General features: G+C 57.1%; 1 protein-coding gene across 8 annotated transcripts in view; it reads right to left on the bottom strand.

Moving 5' to 3' along the window:
• Positions 1-14053, bottom strand: part of GRM4 (glutamate metabotropic receptor 4) — a 116004-nt gene that overhangs the window by 87957 nt on the left and 13994 nt on the right. The window lies entirely within an intron of this gene.

Consider the following 14053-nt stretch of genomic DNA (forward strand, 5'->3'; position numbering starts at 1 on the left):
GATCCCTGAGTTCTCCACCAGGCCCTAAGGCCCCATCCCAGTTGCTAAGAAAAGCTCAGAAGCCACCTACAGCAGGTACCTGAGACAGCCGATAACCAAGGACCATATTCGTAGGCTGAACCCCAAGCTGTACACAAAATACACATATTTTTAATTGAACTGGAAACCAAACAAAAGCTAAGGAAAAAGCCACTTCCTTATTCAATAGCAAAATCTGGGGCCTATAGTAGATCCTCAATAAACATCGCCAACTGAATACAATTGTACAAACTGGAACAACAGCCACTCATTCGATCTCTCGTGAATTAGGGAAACACTCATTGTTGAATCAGGTACCCGCTGCCTAATTTCCAGTAGGTTCTGTGCCTGATTTCTTTTAGGAACAGAGCTTTTTTTTTTTCACATTGACACCTCTCTGTTGCAAAAAATTTTGACTCATCACTCTACATTCTGCGGGAATCCACAAAAGAAACAGACAACATAGTCCCTAACCTCAAGATTTCTCTCTCTCTCTTTCTCTCTCTCAGTGATGAAGAAACTAAAGGAGGTGAAAGCTCTTGACTATGGGGAGTTGGAGTCAGAGGCAGGTGAGGGCTGGAATGGGCAAGGAGGGTCCCAAAGGAGGAGGAGGTTTGAAGCTGGCATGAAGAATAGGGAGGCACGAGTAGGGTTTCAATAAGTGGCGTTTCAAAGGGACTTTGGTGAGTTATGCAAAATTAATATAATAAATACGTACAAGGTGCTCCAGGTGACAAGGTTTTTCTATCTCTCATCTCACTGTGTACCTTGGGGCCGGAGAAATGAGGCAGTGGATTCCCTGATACTTAAGACGATGTTTACATGAAAAACAAAAAGAATAGTTTCAAGCTCCCCAAAAGAAGAGTTTCAAGGCTCTCCAAGAAGAAGCGGGAAAGCTCCTCCTTCACCACCTTGCAAAAAGTATCCAGTGAAATGAGGTCTGGATGCATTTTGCAGATGGGAAGACTGAGGGGCAGACAGTCTAAATGATTTTGCCAAGGTCCCAAGGCTGGTTAGAAAAGAAGAAAGGGCACCCCTGGGAGAGAGGTGCCTGAGCCGAGGCTTGGAGGGAGGAGTGGGCACAGCCTGCAGGCCTGGAACAGAAGCCCTCCTCGAGGAGCCGAAGGAGGCAAAGGACCAGCCATCTCCACCCCCGGGAGATGCAGGACCCATGAGGCACCAGCTCTCAGAGCCCCATCTGTGAAATGGACACACAAGGCAGCCCCAGGGCCTCCAAAGCACAGCTGAGTGAGGGCATGGAAAGGTTTTGGTGGGATTAGTCACACCAGATATGGGTAGGGTGGGGTGGAGGGGGCAGACGGACAGCTGCCTGGCCAGCGACCACCCACCACACCAGCGCTCAGCACCTCCCCCGGGCATGCGTGGGATGGAGGCCCCAGCTCCCTCCGGCCTCCTGCTCCTGCTGGACCTGCCCAGAGGCCTGGGCTGCTCGAGACCAGGTCAGGATCGGCCACAGGGCCTCCTTCCAGGCCCTGCCTGGACAGCAGCAGAGGTGGAAGCCCAGCCACAGGGCACCTCTGAGTCCAGGCCTCAACCCTCGCAGGTAGAAGGGCAAGAAATTACAAACACACTGCCCTTTGACACAGCACTCTATAGAAATTTACCCTGCAGAGCCGTGCAAAGCAGCCGACACACCCTCTCTCCCTGCCACCCCTCCCAGGACTCAAAGCCAGGAGAGCCCAGCACAGGGGTTGGGGGCTCCGGGCCCGGCGTCAGCAGGTAAGAGGAGGGGGTCCTGGTGCCCGCTGACCAGCCAGGCCCGCGTGGGCGCGGGGTGAGGGAAGGCAAGTGAGGGGCTGTTTTTCTCTTGTTGAGTTTATGGTACTTTCCTAATTGATCTTACGTCTGTGTCACCAGGACACTTAGGACCATCTGAGAAACCACTTAAGCAATTTAAAATAATGAAAGTACTTCTAAGGCACTTAACATTTCCTCACACTTCAGGCTTCCCATAAACCCCCACCAGCTGCAACCCGGGGTCTGCAGGGGAGGTGGACGTGGGTGTCAGGCTCCAGCTCCTGCCGGTCACCCTGAGCCCAGGATCGCTGGAGGCAGGACAGCCAACCGCACACACAAGCACTTGAGGGGCTCTCGCTCTCTCTCGCTCTCTCTTGCTCTCTCTCTGTCTCTCACTCTCTCCACCAAGCCTTTGGACTCACAGTTTCCTCTGCCTGGACGGAGTGCCTTCCCCCGCCAGCCAGAGAGCCCTCAACGCCGCTAACTGTGTCACAGCTGCTGAGTCTCAGCTAGCTGTCCTCCTACAGGAAGCTTTCCCTGATATCCCCCTGCCCAGGCTGGTTAAGGGCCCTCTTACACGCTCGCGGGGCACCTCACCAACCCCCATTACAGACCTCATCTCACTGTCATGAAATCACTGCCCATTCAGCTCCTGAACACAGGTCCTTGGCCCACGCTCCAGGTTTCTAAAGCCCAGCACGGTCTGCCCAAAGCAGGGGTCGGTGATGTTTATTGAGCAAAACCACAAATCCGAGCATGACTTCACAGACGGAGTCAAGAGGCACATCCCTCCTCTGGATGCCAGCAGAGCCCAGCCAGGCTGCGGCCACCCTGGGCCACCACAGGCCTCAGAAGCACCAAGCTGCACCCTTGGGGAAACAAGGGCCAGCCCTGACTGAGTCCTCACCCTTGTCATCATCCCCATTTTACAGATGAGAATGCCCAGGCTCAGAGAGATCCAGCAACTTGCCCAAAGTCATACAGTGAGCATGTGGTAACGTGGGGAGGGGCACCTTGAAATGCAGGGCCAGGAAGCCTTGGGAAGCTTGAGGAAACAAGACCCCGAGAGTCTCCTTAGCAGGGCTGGCCCAGGCCCAGGCTCCTGGGAAAACCTGTGTGGTAACAACCCCCCGGGGGGTTCCACGGAGCGACAGGTTTGGAAATGTGGAGAGCAACATGGCAGCTTCCGGGCGAGTTCAGGAGGCGTATTCCCTAGGAGCTGCAATTCCGCTCTGGATGTGACCCATGAGAAACTCTCCCCAGAGCACAAGGAGACACCGGCAAGGACGGTCAGGCAGCACCGCTGGTAAAACCAGAGGGACCGTCGGGGACCTCGCCAGAGTGACCACCACAGAACCAACAAGCTGATGCACAGGGCACCATCACCACGAGAGCCACACAGCGAAGGGGAGGAAGAAAGCAAACCGTGGAGCAGCCAGCTGCACAACACACAGAGCAGGACCCTGTGTCCATCAAGCTCAAAACACGCACAACAAAGCTAAGTATCATGTAAGGAGAAATATGTATATTAAGTGCACGGGAATTAAAGGAATTAAAAATATACAGGACGGGCACGGCCGCCTGTGGGGGGGAGGGGAAGCAGGACGAGGAGGTGCTTGCAGGCTACGCTGACGGTATTTACAGTTTTCTTTCTTGAAATGAAAAAGTTCAACACTATGAGGGCAAAATATCAATACTTGACCAAGCTAGGTGGTGGGTACAGGGCAGTTTATTATACTATTCTCTATAGTTTTCCATATGCTTGAAATCGTTCATTATTACAATATCTGACGCCTTGTGAAAGAGAGAAACCGCTTCCCGTCAGACCCACCTTGAAGATGCCGCTCGTCTTTAGTAAAACAAAAGGCTCGTCTGTGAGAGCTGTGTGCACCCCACATCCCGCTGCTCCCCTCTCAGAACAAAGCCGCCCCCGAAGCCATGCCCCCTCACACGCCCCCCCAGCCCCGAACCTCAGACATCTCCTGGGGGGTCTCCCGCCTGGAACTCATTCCTAAGGGAGAAGCTCTGCCCTCCCTGGCTGCCCCATGGTGGGGGGTCCGCACTGGATTCCCAGGCAGCTTCCAGAACCTGAGGGGGAAGGAGGGAGGTCTCTGGGCATGGGGGAGGGAGCCGCACAGAACACAGACGCCCCTGTCCTCCCCCCAACAGAGGTTCCTGCTGCTGGGCCCCGCCCTAAAGCACTCCCACGGGATGCAGAAGGAGGTAAGTGCTGCCTCCTGTCCACCGCAGCCCTGACTAGGACCCTGCAGGCCCCTTGGCCCCTCTCTGCCCTTGCCCAGGGTAGGGTGGGGCTCGGTGGGCTCCAACTCCAGGATATTTCAGCGTCGATGAGTTTGAAATTCCACCCAGGCCCCTGGGGACCGCTGCAGAGCAGGCAGAGGCCTGGGCGAGGCCTGGTTCTACCCTTGCGGCACCTGCACTGGGCCAGGGGCAGGGCTGAGCAGAGCTTCCCGCCTCCCGGGTCACCCTGGGCACCTCTCAGCAGACCCCAGGGGGAGACTGAGGCTTGGGGAGGACTAGGTCCAGGAAGAGGGAATGAAGGGGAGGATGGAGAAGACAGCCTCCCCTCACACGCGAGCACATGTCACAACAGCTACTGTGTCTTGAGCACCCACTACGTGCTAGGTGCTGTGCTGGTCACTTCACATTGTCCCATTTAGTACTCTCAACCACCCCACCCACTTTACAGATCTGGAAACTGAGCTCAGAGAGGTTACGTGAGCTGCCCAAGGTCATGGAGTCAGTAGGTGGCAGAGAGGGAATTTTCCCTTTTTGAGCAGGTCTATGCCCCTGCCACTGGCCTGGTCCCCACAGCCCTGGGAAGTGTCCTCCCACAGTCCTCCCACCAGCGAGCCAAGCAGAGCCCAGAGCCACACCCTCAAGGGCAAATTCCAGGGCTCTGTGGGGGGCACCCTGAGCTGGGGGAGAGGCCTGGGTGGGGTGGGTGCCCCCCAGAAAGTGCTCAGTACTGACATGCCCACAACCACAATCAAGGTGTGAGGCAAGTAGGGACCAGAGCAGGCGCAAGGCTGGGGTGAGCCCGGCCAGGAATAGGAGGGCTTGGCAGCTGCTTCCCCCTCTGGGCCTTGACCACGGGGCCCAGGATGACGTCACCCAGCGGGAGGCCCAGACAGAGCCAGAGAGAGCCCGAAAGGGAACAGGGAAGAGAGAGAGGGGGGAGGACACGAGAGAGAAACAGAGAAGGCACAGGGTCAGACAGAACGAGGCAGGGGGCTGGGGACAGACGCATAGAGAAAGAGGGTGTCCCTGCTCCCCTCCCCCAACACAGCCCAGGGCCACACTCTCCCTGGCTGCCCCAGAACAGAACAGGAAGCGAGGCCTGAGCCTGCATCTCATCACGCTGCCCGGCCCCCTAAGCCAGTGGCACGCGTAAAGGTCAATTGGAATATAAAGTAGAATTTGCCTTCTTTTCATTTCCAACATGTCTGGGCCATAAAAATGCTGTTTTAATAAATTGGGAAGCAACTGAAAAGCACACAGTTCATTTAGGGCTGGGTGGGGGGAGGTGCGGTGAGCTTGGCTCTTCCCACAGGGTGAGCCCCACCCCTGCCGCAGACACAGCTCCCACGGACTTCCACACCGGGTCCCCAGGCTGGCAGAATCCCGGATCTGTCTGTCTGTCTGTCTGTCTGTCTCCAGGCCAGGCACTAGGGGTGGGGGGACGAGGAGAGGTCCAAGCCCAGTCCTGCCCTTGACCTGCTCACGGACGTCAGGGAGACCCCCGAGGGCCACACGGGAGACCCCAGGTCCACAGGATCACTTCAGCCCTTGGAGCCTCAGGAAAGTCTTGGATTTTGAGTCATGGCTTGAAGGAGGAGTCCAATTCTGTCACTTAGACATCAAGAAGGCATTCCAAGAGGAGGGCATGGCCCAGGCAGAGGCCTAGAGGCAGTTTTTGGAAAGCAGGGCACATGTTCAGCGGACATGCAGGGTCCAGGCAGGCTGGAGTGCAATGGAAAGACAACCAGAGAGGCCGATGGTGGCCGTGGCCCAGCCTGACCCCCTGGGGCATAAGGTCAGCACTCTTTCTGCAGGACAGGCTACTGAGGAGAGGAGTAGGGTCAGAGCCTACCTAATCCAATGCCCTCATCACACAGAGAGGGCAGCCAACCTGCCCAAGGTCACACAGTGAGTCGGCAGCAAAGCCAGGCCCAGATTGCAGGTCCCTGAACTATAGGGGGCTTCGCTGGTAAGAGAGCCCTCCCCAAGTCGGGAACCGGAGATCAACCCGCCATCCCCCACACCTCGCAGAGTGAGCATCAGGGGGACTCCAGGACCATCACACAGGGCGCTCGGGGACACTCACCAGCCATCCCTCTGCCAAAAGCCAACGACCTGGCCCTCCACATCGCAGAGCTCCCCACCCTGGCTTGGACCACACATCCTCCCTTTGGAGCCCTCATGGATGCTGTCGCAGGAGATGAGGACTAACATTCTACGCACCCACCACGCCAGCCGCTCCCCATGATATCATTCTACATCCGCACCCTGAAAGGGACATGCGACTCTGCCCATTTAACAGCTGAGGTGAGTGAGGTCCAGAGAGGCTGAATGATGTTGGGCCGGGATCTGAGCCGCCTACCACGGGGCTGCCTCCAATGCCAGGCTGCCCCCCACGGCCAGGCCCTCAGCCAATTCCCAGTCCACAGGCAGGCACTGCCCGGAGCGCTCTCCATGCATTCCTCGTGTAATCCTCACAAAGCTCTCCAGGTGGGTACTGCAGGGGTCCCCATTTCACAGACAAGGAAACGGAGGCACAGAGAGGTAACCCCCAGGTGATAAACGGCAGAGCAGGGCGATGAGCCCAGGCCACGTGGCCCCTAGGCCCACACTCTAACCACTGATGCCAGCAGCCTCGGGGCTCCCGCTCTGGCTGCCCTGCCCCACCCCCATCTCCAGTGCCCAGCTCTGTCCATCCTCGGGCCGGGGAGGGAGGCACAGGGAAATAAAGGGGGAGGAGTTGGAAGTGGCACAGGTGGGCCTGGATGAGAGCAAAGGGGAAGAACAAGCCTCTCATTCAGGCTCTGCCCGGTCCTCCACAAGGACCATTCAGAGGCCACTTGCCCATTTTACAGGTGAGGAAACTAAAGCCCTGAGAAGCCTAGTGACTTGGCCAAGGTCACCAGAATCCTGGTGACTCTCCTCCCACAACACCCTGTGCAGCAAGAAGCAGCAGGATGTGGGTTTTGGAGCCCCTTTGCCCCTCCTCTCCCTGTCCCCAGGGCTGTCTGGTTCCTCCTTCTTGAGCTCCTGGGTCAAGTCAACAACAAAGCACTGTCCTGCCCCAGGGCCTGTGCACTTGCTGTTCCCTCTACCCAGAACACTCTTCCTCCAGAAGTCCACAGAGCAACCCCCTTCACTCTATTCAGGTTTTGGTACAAAAGTCCACCTCCAACCATCCCATCTAACTTGGCACCCCCACCCCAGGGCTCTCCAGGCACTTCCCTGCTTCGTTCTGCAGGGAACTGCTCCCCGGACATTGTCTGTTTCTGTGTTTTACCTGTTCACTGCCTGCCTTCCCCTTCAAACATGGAAGTCAACCAAGGCAAGGCCTCTGTCCATTTTGTTTCCAGCTTTACGAAGTTGCTTAGAGCAGTGGTTCTTCTCCTGGGCTGCACCTGGGTCTCACCTGAGGAGCCCAGGCCCCATCTCAGACCAACTACAGCTGAATTCCTGGGGGGCGCGGGTACCGGGATTTTTACATCTCCCCGGGTGAGTGCAGTGAGCAGCCTGATGGAGAACCTCTGCTCCAGCAGGGCCGCGCACGGAGGAGATGCTCACTGTAGATTCAGTGAATGAACGAGGGACGGAGCCAATGAATGAATTTTCACAGATGGGCAAACGAGGTCCAGATGGGAGAGCGCGCCAGAGCCCGCAGTCATGAACTTGAGCCCGCCCAGGTCCGGCCCCCCTCAGCCCCTTCACAACTCAACACAGCTCACCCAGGGGCCCTGGCAGCTCCCCCGGTCTCCAGGAGCCCACCAGGCCTCCCTCAGGGCTTCTCCAGGAGGCTTTCTCAGAGGCCCGCAAAAGCTCCACTCACTCTTTTTAATTGCACAATAACGTGCCTGTTTGCCATCCAGTCACCAGAGCGGAAACCCTCCTGCTTCTGCCCCAACCTCCTGTACTCAGGGAGGTCTGCAAGCCCAGGGGGCCCCTGGAGGAAGTGGGTTGGAGAGGCTGCGGCGCAGGTGGGGCGCTCCCCGGAGGGGCCAGTGGGACAGGAGGACCGGAGGACCCAGCAGGACTCAGGGCACCTGGCGCAGCAGCCAGCATCGCCTCCCTTGGGCAGCCGTCCAGCTACGGCCAGGCCCCAGGTCCCATCTGCCGGCCGGAGGTCCAGGAACGGAAGGCCCCCGGGACCGTGATGAGCTCGAGAACCACTGGAGCAGGGCGACTTCCACCAGGGCCCCGTCGGCAGGGAAGGACTGGCCCAGAGCTCGGAGGGAAGCGGGGGGGCAGCAGTGTAGTCAGGGGGCCTGGAGCCTCCCCTCGGGGTGCCGCCACTCCCCCATGCCACAGTCCCCTCCTCCACCTCCCTGTCCCCTCTCTGTTCAGGCTCGGGCCTGACCTGGGTCTTGAGGCCCCCTTCCTAGATTCCCCCCACAAAGGGACACCCGGGGCTTGGGGGAAAGAGATGCTGTGAAAGCAGAGGGACGGCTGCGTGGTCCTCACCTGGGAGCGCAGCCCCTCACTGTCACCCTCACGGTGACTTCCGACCCCTCCTCCGCTCCTTCCCCACCCCTGCAGTTGCCCAGTGCCTCACGCTGGAATGTCTGTCAGCTCTGTCCTGGTAACAGCAGCGTCCAGGAGACACCTACTAAAGGCCTTTGTGCACATGATTGCTTCTGCCAGATGAGCATCATCACACCCGCTTCATAGATGAGTAAACTGAGGCTCAGAAAGGCCACACAGTGAGTATTAGGCCAGGTCTCAAACCCAAGCCTGTCTGATGGCTAAGAGATAGGAGAGCAGAGCGATGCAAAGGGTAGATTCAGGGCCAAACAGCCTGGGTTCCTATCCTGGCTCCACCACTTACTAGCTGTGTGGCCTAAGGCAAGTTGCTTAGCCCCTCTGCGTCTCAGATCTCCATCCATGAGAAGGGGATAGCAATTGTACACCTACCCCTGGGGTTGCTGTGGGGATCAGGTAGCCCCCAGCACTGGACACGGGCCATGTAAATGCTGTGATTATCCCACCTCGGCCACCTCTTTGGGGGTCCCTCATCCCCCCCGAACATTTCTTGAGCAAGCCCTGCTGGGACAAAGCTCTGTAACAGCCTACAGTGGTGCATGGGGACACCCTTCACAGGCAGCAAAGCTTCAGGTGAAGGGAACTCCACAAGCCAGGGAGGAGGTGGAGGCGTTGTGGGGGAAGAAACACATCCGGGTGGCCCAGGGGTCACCAAAGTGGTGGCACAGGTGGGCGCTGGCCTGACCCACAGCGAGGTGGGCCCAGCTCCACTCACCGCCAGAGCCAGGAGCCCACGCAGGGCTCTGCCGACCACGGCCGCCCTGCTGTTGCCGAAGGTTCGGGGGACGTGGGGGCTGCAGAGGCCTCACTCTCCAGAAATCCACTCGGCAAGGGCTCCTGAGGGCCTTCGGTGGCCTGGCATCAGCCAGGGTCCCACAGGCGCCCTGAGAGTGTAGCCAGGCTCGCTGACAGCCCTGTCTCAGATTCTCAGTTCCAAGGCCAAAGCTCGACAGCAGCCCCAGACAGCACGTAACTGAACTGGTGTGGCTGTGTTCCCATCCAACTTTCTGGACACTGAAATCTGAATTTCATATAATTTTCCTGTGTCATGATCTATTATTCTTTTGATTTTTTTTCCAACCATTTAAAACACAAAGAATATCCTTAGCTCATGGGCCATCCAAAAAGAGGCAGTGGGCTGGAGGGGAAGCCCCTCCTTTCCTGGTAAGGAAAACAAACAAACATGCACAAGACTGAAAATTGTGGTGAGCACCATGGAGGGAAGGATAAGGAATCGAAAGAGAATAATGGGGGGAGCTTCTCCAAAGAGAGTCCACTTAAGCTTAAGGTTGAATAAGAAGGATCCAGCCTCAAAGAGTTGGGGGTAAAACATTCTAGACAGAAGGGACAGTAGGTGCAAAGGCCCTGTGGTGGGATAATAACGATGTCTTCAAGGAACATAAAGAAAACAGTCTGACTGGTGTGGAGTACACCCAAGAGAGATGAAAGGATGTGGTCAGGGTGCCAAGTAGCACAGGCAGGAGTTTAGGAGTTTGCATTTTAATCTAAGAGCAACAGGAAGCCAACAAAAAGTTTAAGCAGCCAGGCAAGCAGATTTGATTTGGCTTTTAGAAAGATCACTCTGGCCACTGAGCAAAGGTTTGGCTGTGGGGAGGCCCACTGGGAAGCAGAGAGAGGAGAGATGGGCAGGATGAGAGAACGCAGGGGTGGGAGCAGTGAGGAGCTGTCATTCCAGGACGCGTCCTGAAAGGAGAGCCCGCAGAGTCAGCTGGCAGCAGCAGAAAGAGGGTGGTCGAAAATGCCGCCATGTGTTTCGGCCTGGGCACTGTTAGGATGGAGCTGTCTTCAAGGAAGATGGGCAGGCTGCGGGAGAGCAGGTGGACTCTCTCAAAAGTTCCTCCTGGTTGTGCAGTGGAGACACTTTGAAGACACCAAAGCCACATCCTGGACAGGACATCTGGTGTGAGCTAAGCCACAGGCCCTGGGCGAGGTGCGGGGGGGCAGACACGCCAAGCATGGGGCAGGCAGCTTTCTCCAGAAGCCGCCACCGGCCTTCACAGCACTTACCACCCCGCGCGGGTCAAGGCTGGGGCTGGGCACAGACGGCCGGCGTCGCTCACCAGCGTCCTGGGCCCAGCCTCTCCTCGAAGCTGGGGCACCGGCCCACCCGCCCGCTGGCTGGCGCCCCCTCTACTCTGTCTCCTGCCTGCCCCCCCGCTGCCCCGCCCACTCCACCCCACGCCTCCTTCCCAGGCCCCGCTGTTGCGACAGCGAGAAAACTCTCATTATCTGACGGTTAGGTTGGCTGCTCGGTCTCAACTCTGCAGGAGGACACGGAGGCCCAGCAGATGGTGGGGCCTCTCCGAGGATCAGCCTCAAAGGTCACCGTCTGTCACTGCCCACCCGCTCCAGCCTCTTCCGCATCGATGGAGTCCCTCATGCTGACTTAAGGCCCAGCTACAAGCTGTGCGGTGACATTTCCTATGGGCTGACTGTGTGCCAGGCTCTGTGCCGGGCCTTTTCTGGACATTAACTCTTAACTCCCACACCTGGCCTGTTAGACCGTTATCAACCCCATTTTACAAGTGAGGAAACTGAGGCACAAACAGGCTAAAGGATTTTCCAAGGTGGCAAAATCTGTCTGGCTCCAGCATCCAAATTCTTAACCGTCGTGCCGTGCAACCTCCCCTTCACTGAGCCTCAAGTTTCTTCTCCACTGCAAAATGAATGAGGGACTCAACAAAAGGATTTCTGGATCCTTCTGAGCTCTTTCCAGATCCTTCTGAGGTCCAGGCTTTGAAAACTGCTTCCTTCCAGGGCACTTAGAATGTTCCTTCTCCCCCCAACAATGGTTGCTCTCAGGAAAAGATCTTATTGGCTCATTCACACTATGGTGTAAATGACTGATATAGTGAGTAGATGTGGTGGATATGGTGAGGTAACTCTGGAGGAGCAGAGACTCAAACCCAGGCCTAACTGGCTCCAAAACCTGGGCTGTCCCCACACCACAGCTTTGTACAGGCCACATCCTCTGGGTTTAGGATCTCCTCCAAAAGGTATTCTTACATTCATCAGTATTCCCTGTCCTAAGAGAATGGAGCCAAAATGCAGGTGAAGGAAGAGGGTGGGGACAGGGAAGGAAGGCATGGAAACTGTCAGACTCACGACTTCCCAAAGTCGGGGCTTCTGATCCCAAGGAAGGCCTGGGTCCTGGTCCCACTTCCAACCCAGCTTCTTTGGGCAGGCCGCCTGGAAAGAGTCAAGGCTGGGAGCCGGGGACCTGACCTCCAGCCTTGCCCCACCACATCATCAGGGCTCAGTTTCCACATCTGCGGGACAGGGAGTTGGCCCTTCCAGCTCTGACAGTTGCGTGTTTCGCTCCCCCCAACCCCAGCTGTGACTGGACCCCATTAGCTTTGTCCAGGCAGGAAATCACCCCTCGTGCCCCCGAAGCCCAGAGCTGCTGCCCACAGGAAAGCCAGCTCCTGGAGGAAGGAGAGCTGTCATCACGCCTCTGGTGGGTGCTCCCAGCAGCCCCGCTAACAGACTTGGGGGGGAGCGGAGCCGGGCTGGGGTCACGGTGCCCTTTGAAATATACCTGACATGCAGCTCCCCAGCCTCCTCTCCTCTCCTGCCTGAGGCTCCCGCTCCTGACCTCCCTTCCCAAAGTTCAACCTTTTTGCCTCTGCAAATGGCTTTTAAGTTTCTTGCCCAGCCTCTCATTTCTACCAGTTTAATTATTGAGGAGCCCTCTTGTCGCCAGCCTGGAAGATTAACGCTGTTAAAAGGGACCCAGGGAATGTGGACCACAGCCATCTGTCTCTGGCTCTCTCCATCTCCCCACTCCCACCCCCTTTCCTTCTCAACAGGCCCCCTGTCCCTCATTCCTTCTCTCCTCCCCAGGCCTCTACCTCCCAGTCCGGTCTCGCTCTCTGTGCAGCCCTGCCCCCCACACTCATCTCTGCCATCTGAGGCGGCACAGACAAAACTGAGGCCACGGCCACATTCATATGTGACCAGATGGGCAGAGGAAAAGGAACAAAAAGGAACGCCTGTGAGCCCCAAGGCTGGCGAGGCACTTTGGCCCCAGGCCCCCTGGCCCCATCCTGGGCGGGGTTAGCATGGAAGTCACAACTCACTCCCATGTTGGGCACTGGGCACCTCATCCTGAAATATCCATATTTCCAAGAACACGCTTTAAGGCCTAATGCTGACAGTGACCTTCCTTAACCTTTACCTTCGTGTCAAGTGACTCCGCTCAACTCCTTCCATCTTTCCCACCTCCCTATAAAGAGCGCAGTGGCTCCCCTCTGGGAGGTGGCAGGGAGGGACCCTCACTGATGTCACAGTCCCAAGGATCCAGTCAGGCTGTTTTAACACAGAGTCACAAAGGTATTAAAAAGCTCAGAGACTGCAGGAGCCCCACGTTGTCCGGCCTTCTCAGTGGCTGGGGGTCTGTGCCCCATCCCCAAGCAGACAAGGAATCTAGGGCTTGTCCCCTCTGCTGGATGGCCCAGGTCACCTCACCTCCCAGGCCTGGGTCAGGCAGGCTGAAGTGAGGACTCAGAGATGCCCAGCTACCATTAGGCCCTGGCCTGGGACAGCTGAGAGCTGCTCCTGCGCCCTCTCGTGGGTCTCCACTCCTCTGCAAAATCGGGCAGGTGGAGGAGCTGGACCAGGCTGCCCATGCCCAAACCACCGCACCAGGACATGACCACGAGCTCACAGCTCCCCAGGGACCATTCCAAGTGTCCACTGCAGGGGCCAAGTTTCCTTCCAGTCTCCTGCCTCATCCTAATTTTGCATTTTTTAGAACGCACTTATTTGTTTTAAAAATTAAAATAATGTTTTCATCCAGATCATCAGGTAAAACAGACACTCCAGGAGAAAGGCCCAAAGGCCAAGACCACAGGGCACAGGTGGCCCAGACCCGCGCTGGCAAAGGTCCATCCCCAGCCCACATGGGACAGGACAACTCCAGCCTCCTTTCTTTCCCACCCACGCCACCCCAATCCTCAACACAGGGACCTTCTGCACCTTCATCCTCACTTCTACCCCGGCCCCCAGACCGCCCCCAAGTACCAGTGCATCATGGGATTGGGCAGATGGGTTCCAGAAAGGGTCCAGGTGAGAGAGCTCTGACCTCAGCACTTCCCACCCTGCGTGGGGCCAGACAGCCTCTCAGTGCACTCCCTAACTCCGGAGCCTGAGGAGCCAAGGGGCCAGCATCCGACACAGGGTGAAGGAGGGACCCAGCGGCTTCCTCTGTGCATCCCCTCCTCCTCCCTCACCCTATTCTCTCTCTCTTCCTCCCCTTTCTCACACACACACAAACACGCACATGCACGTGCATGCACACACCCACCCACACACACACACACACACAGCAAACAGGGAGGCTCCCAGAGAGAAGCGGGCACATAATTATTGGTAAAATGCTTGTAATGTTTTTCTCTCTACCCGGTAGCTTTCAGTTGTTTTAGCAGCTTAGCGAAGCACTTGGCTCCAATTGAATTGCAAA

This window comes from Equus caballus, chromosome 20 (assembly GCF_041296265.1).
Source record: "Equus caballus isolate H_3958 breed thoroughbred chromosome 20, TB-T2T, whole genome shotgun sequence".
NCBI classification, from domain to species: domain Eukaryota; kingdom Metazoa; phylum Chordata; class Mammalia; order Perissodactyla; family Equidae; genus Equus; species Equus caballus.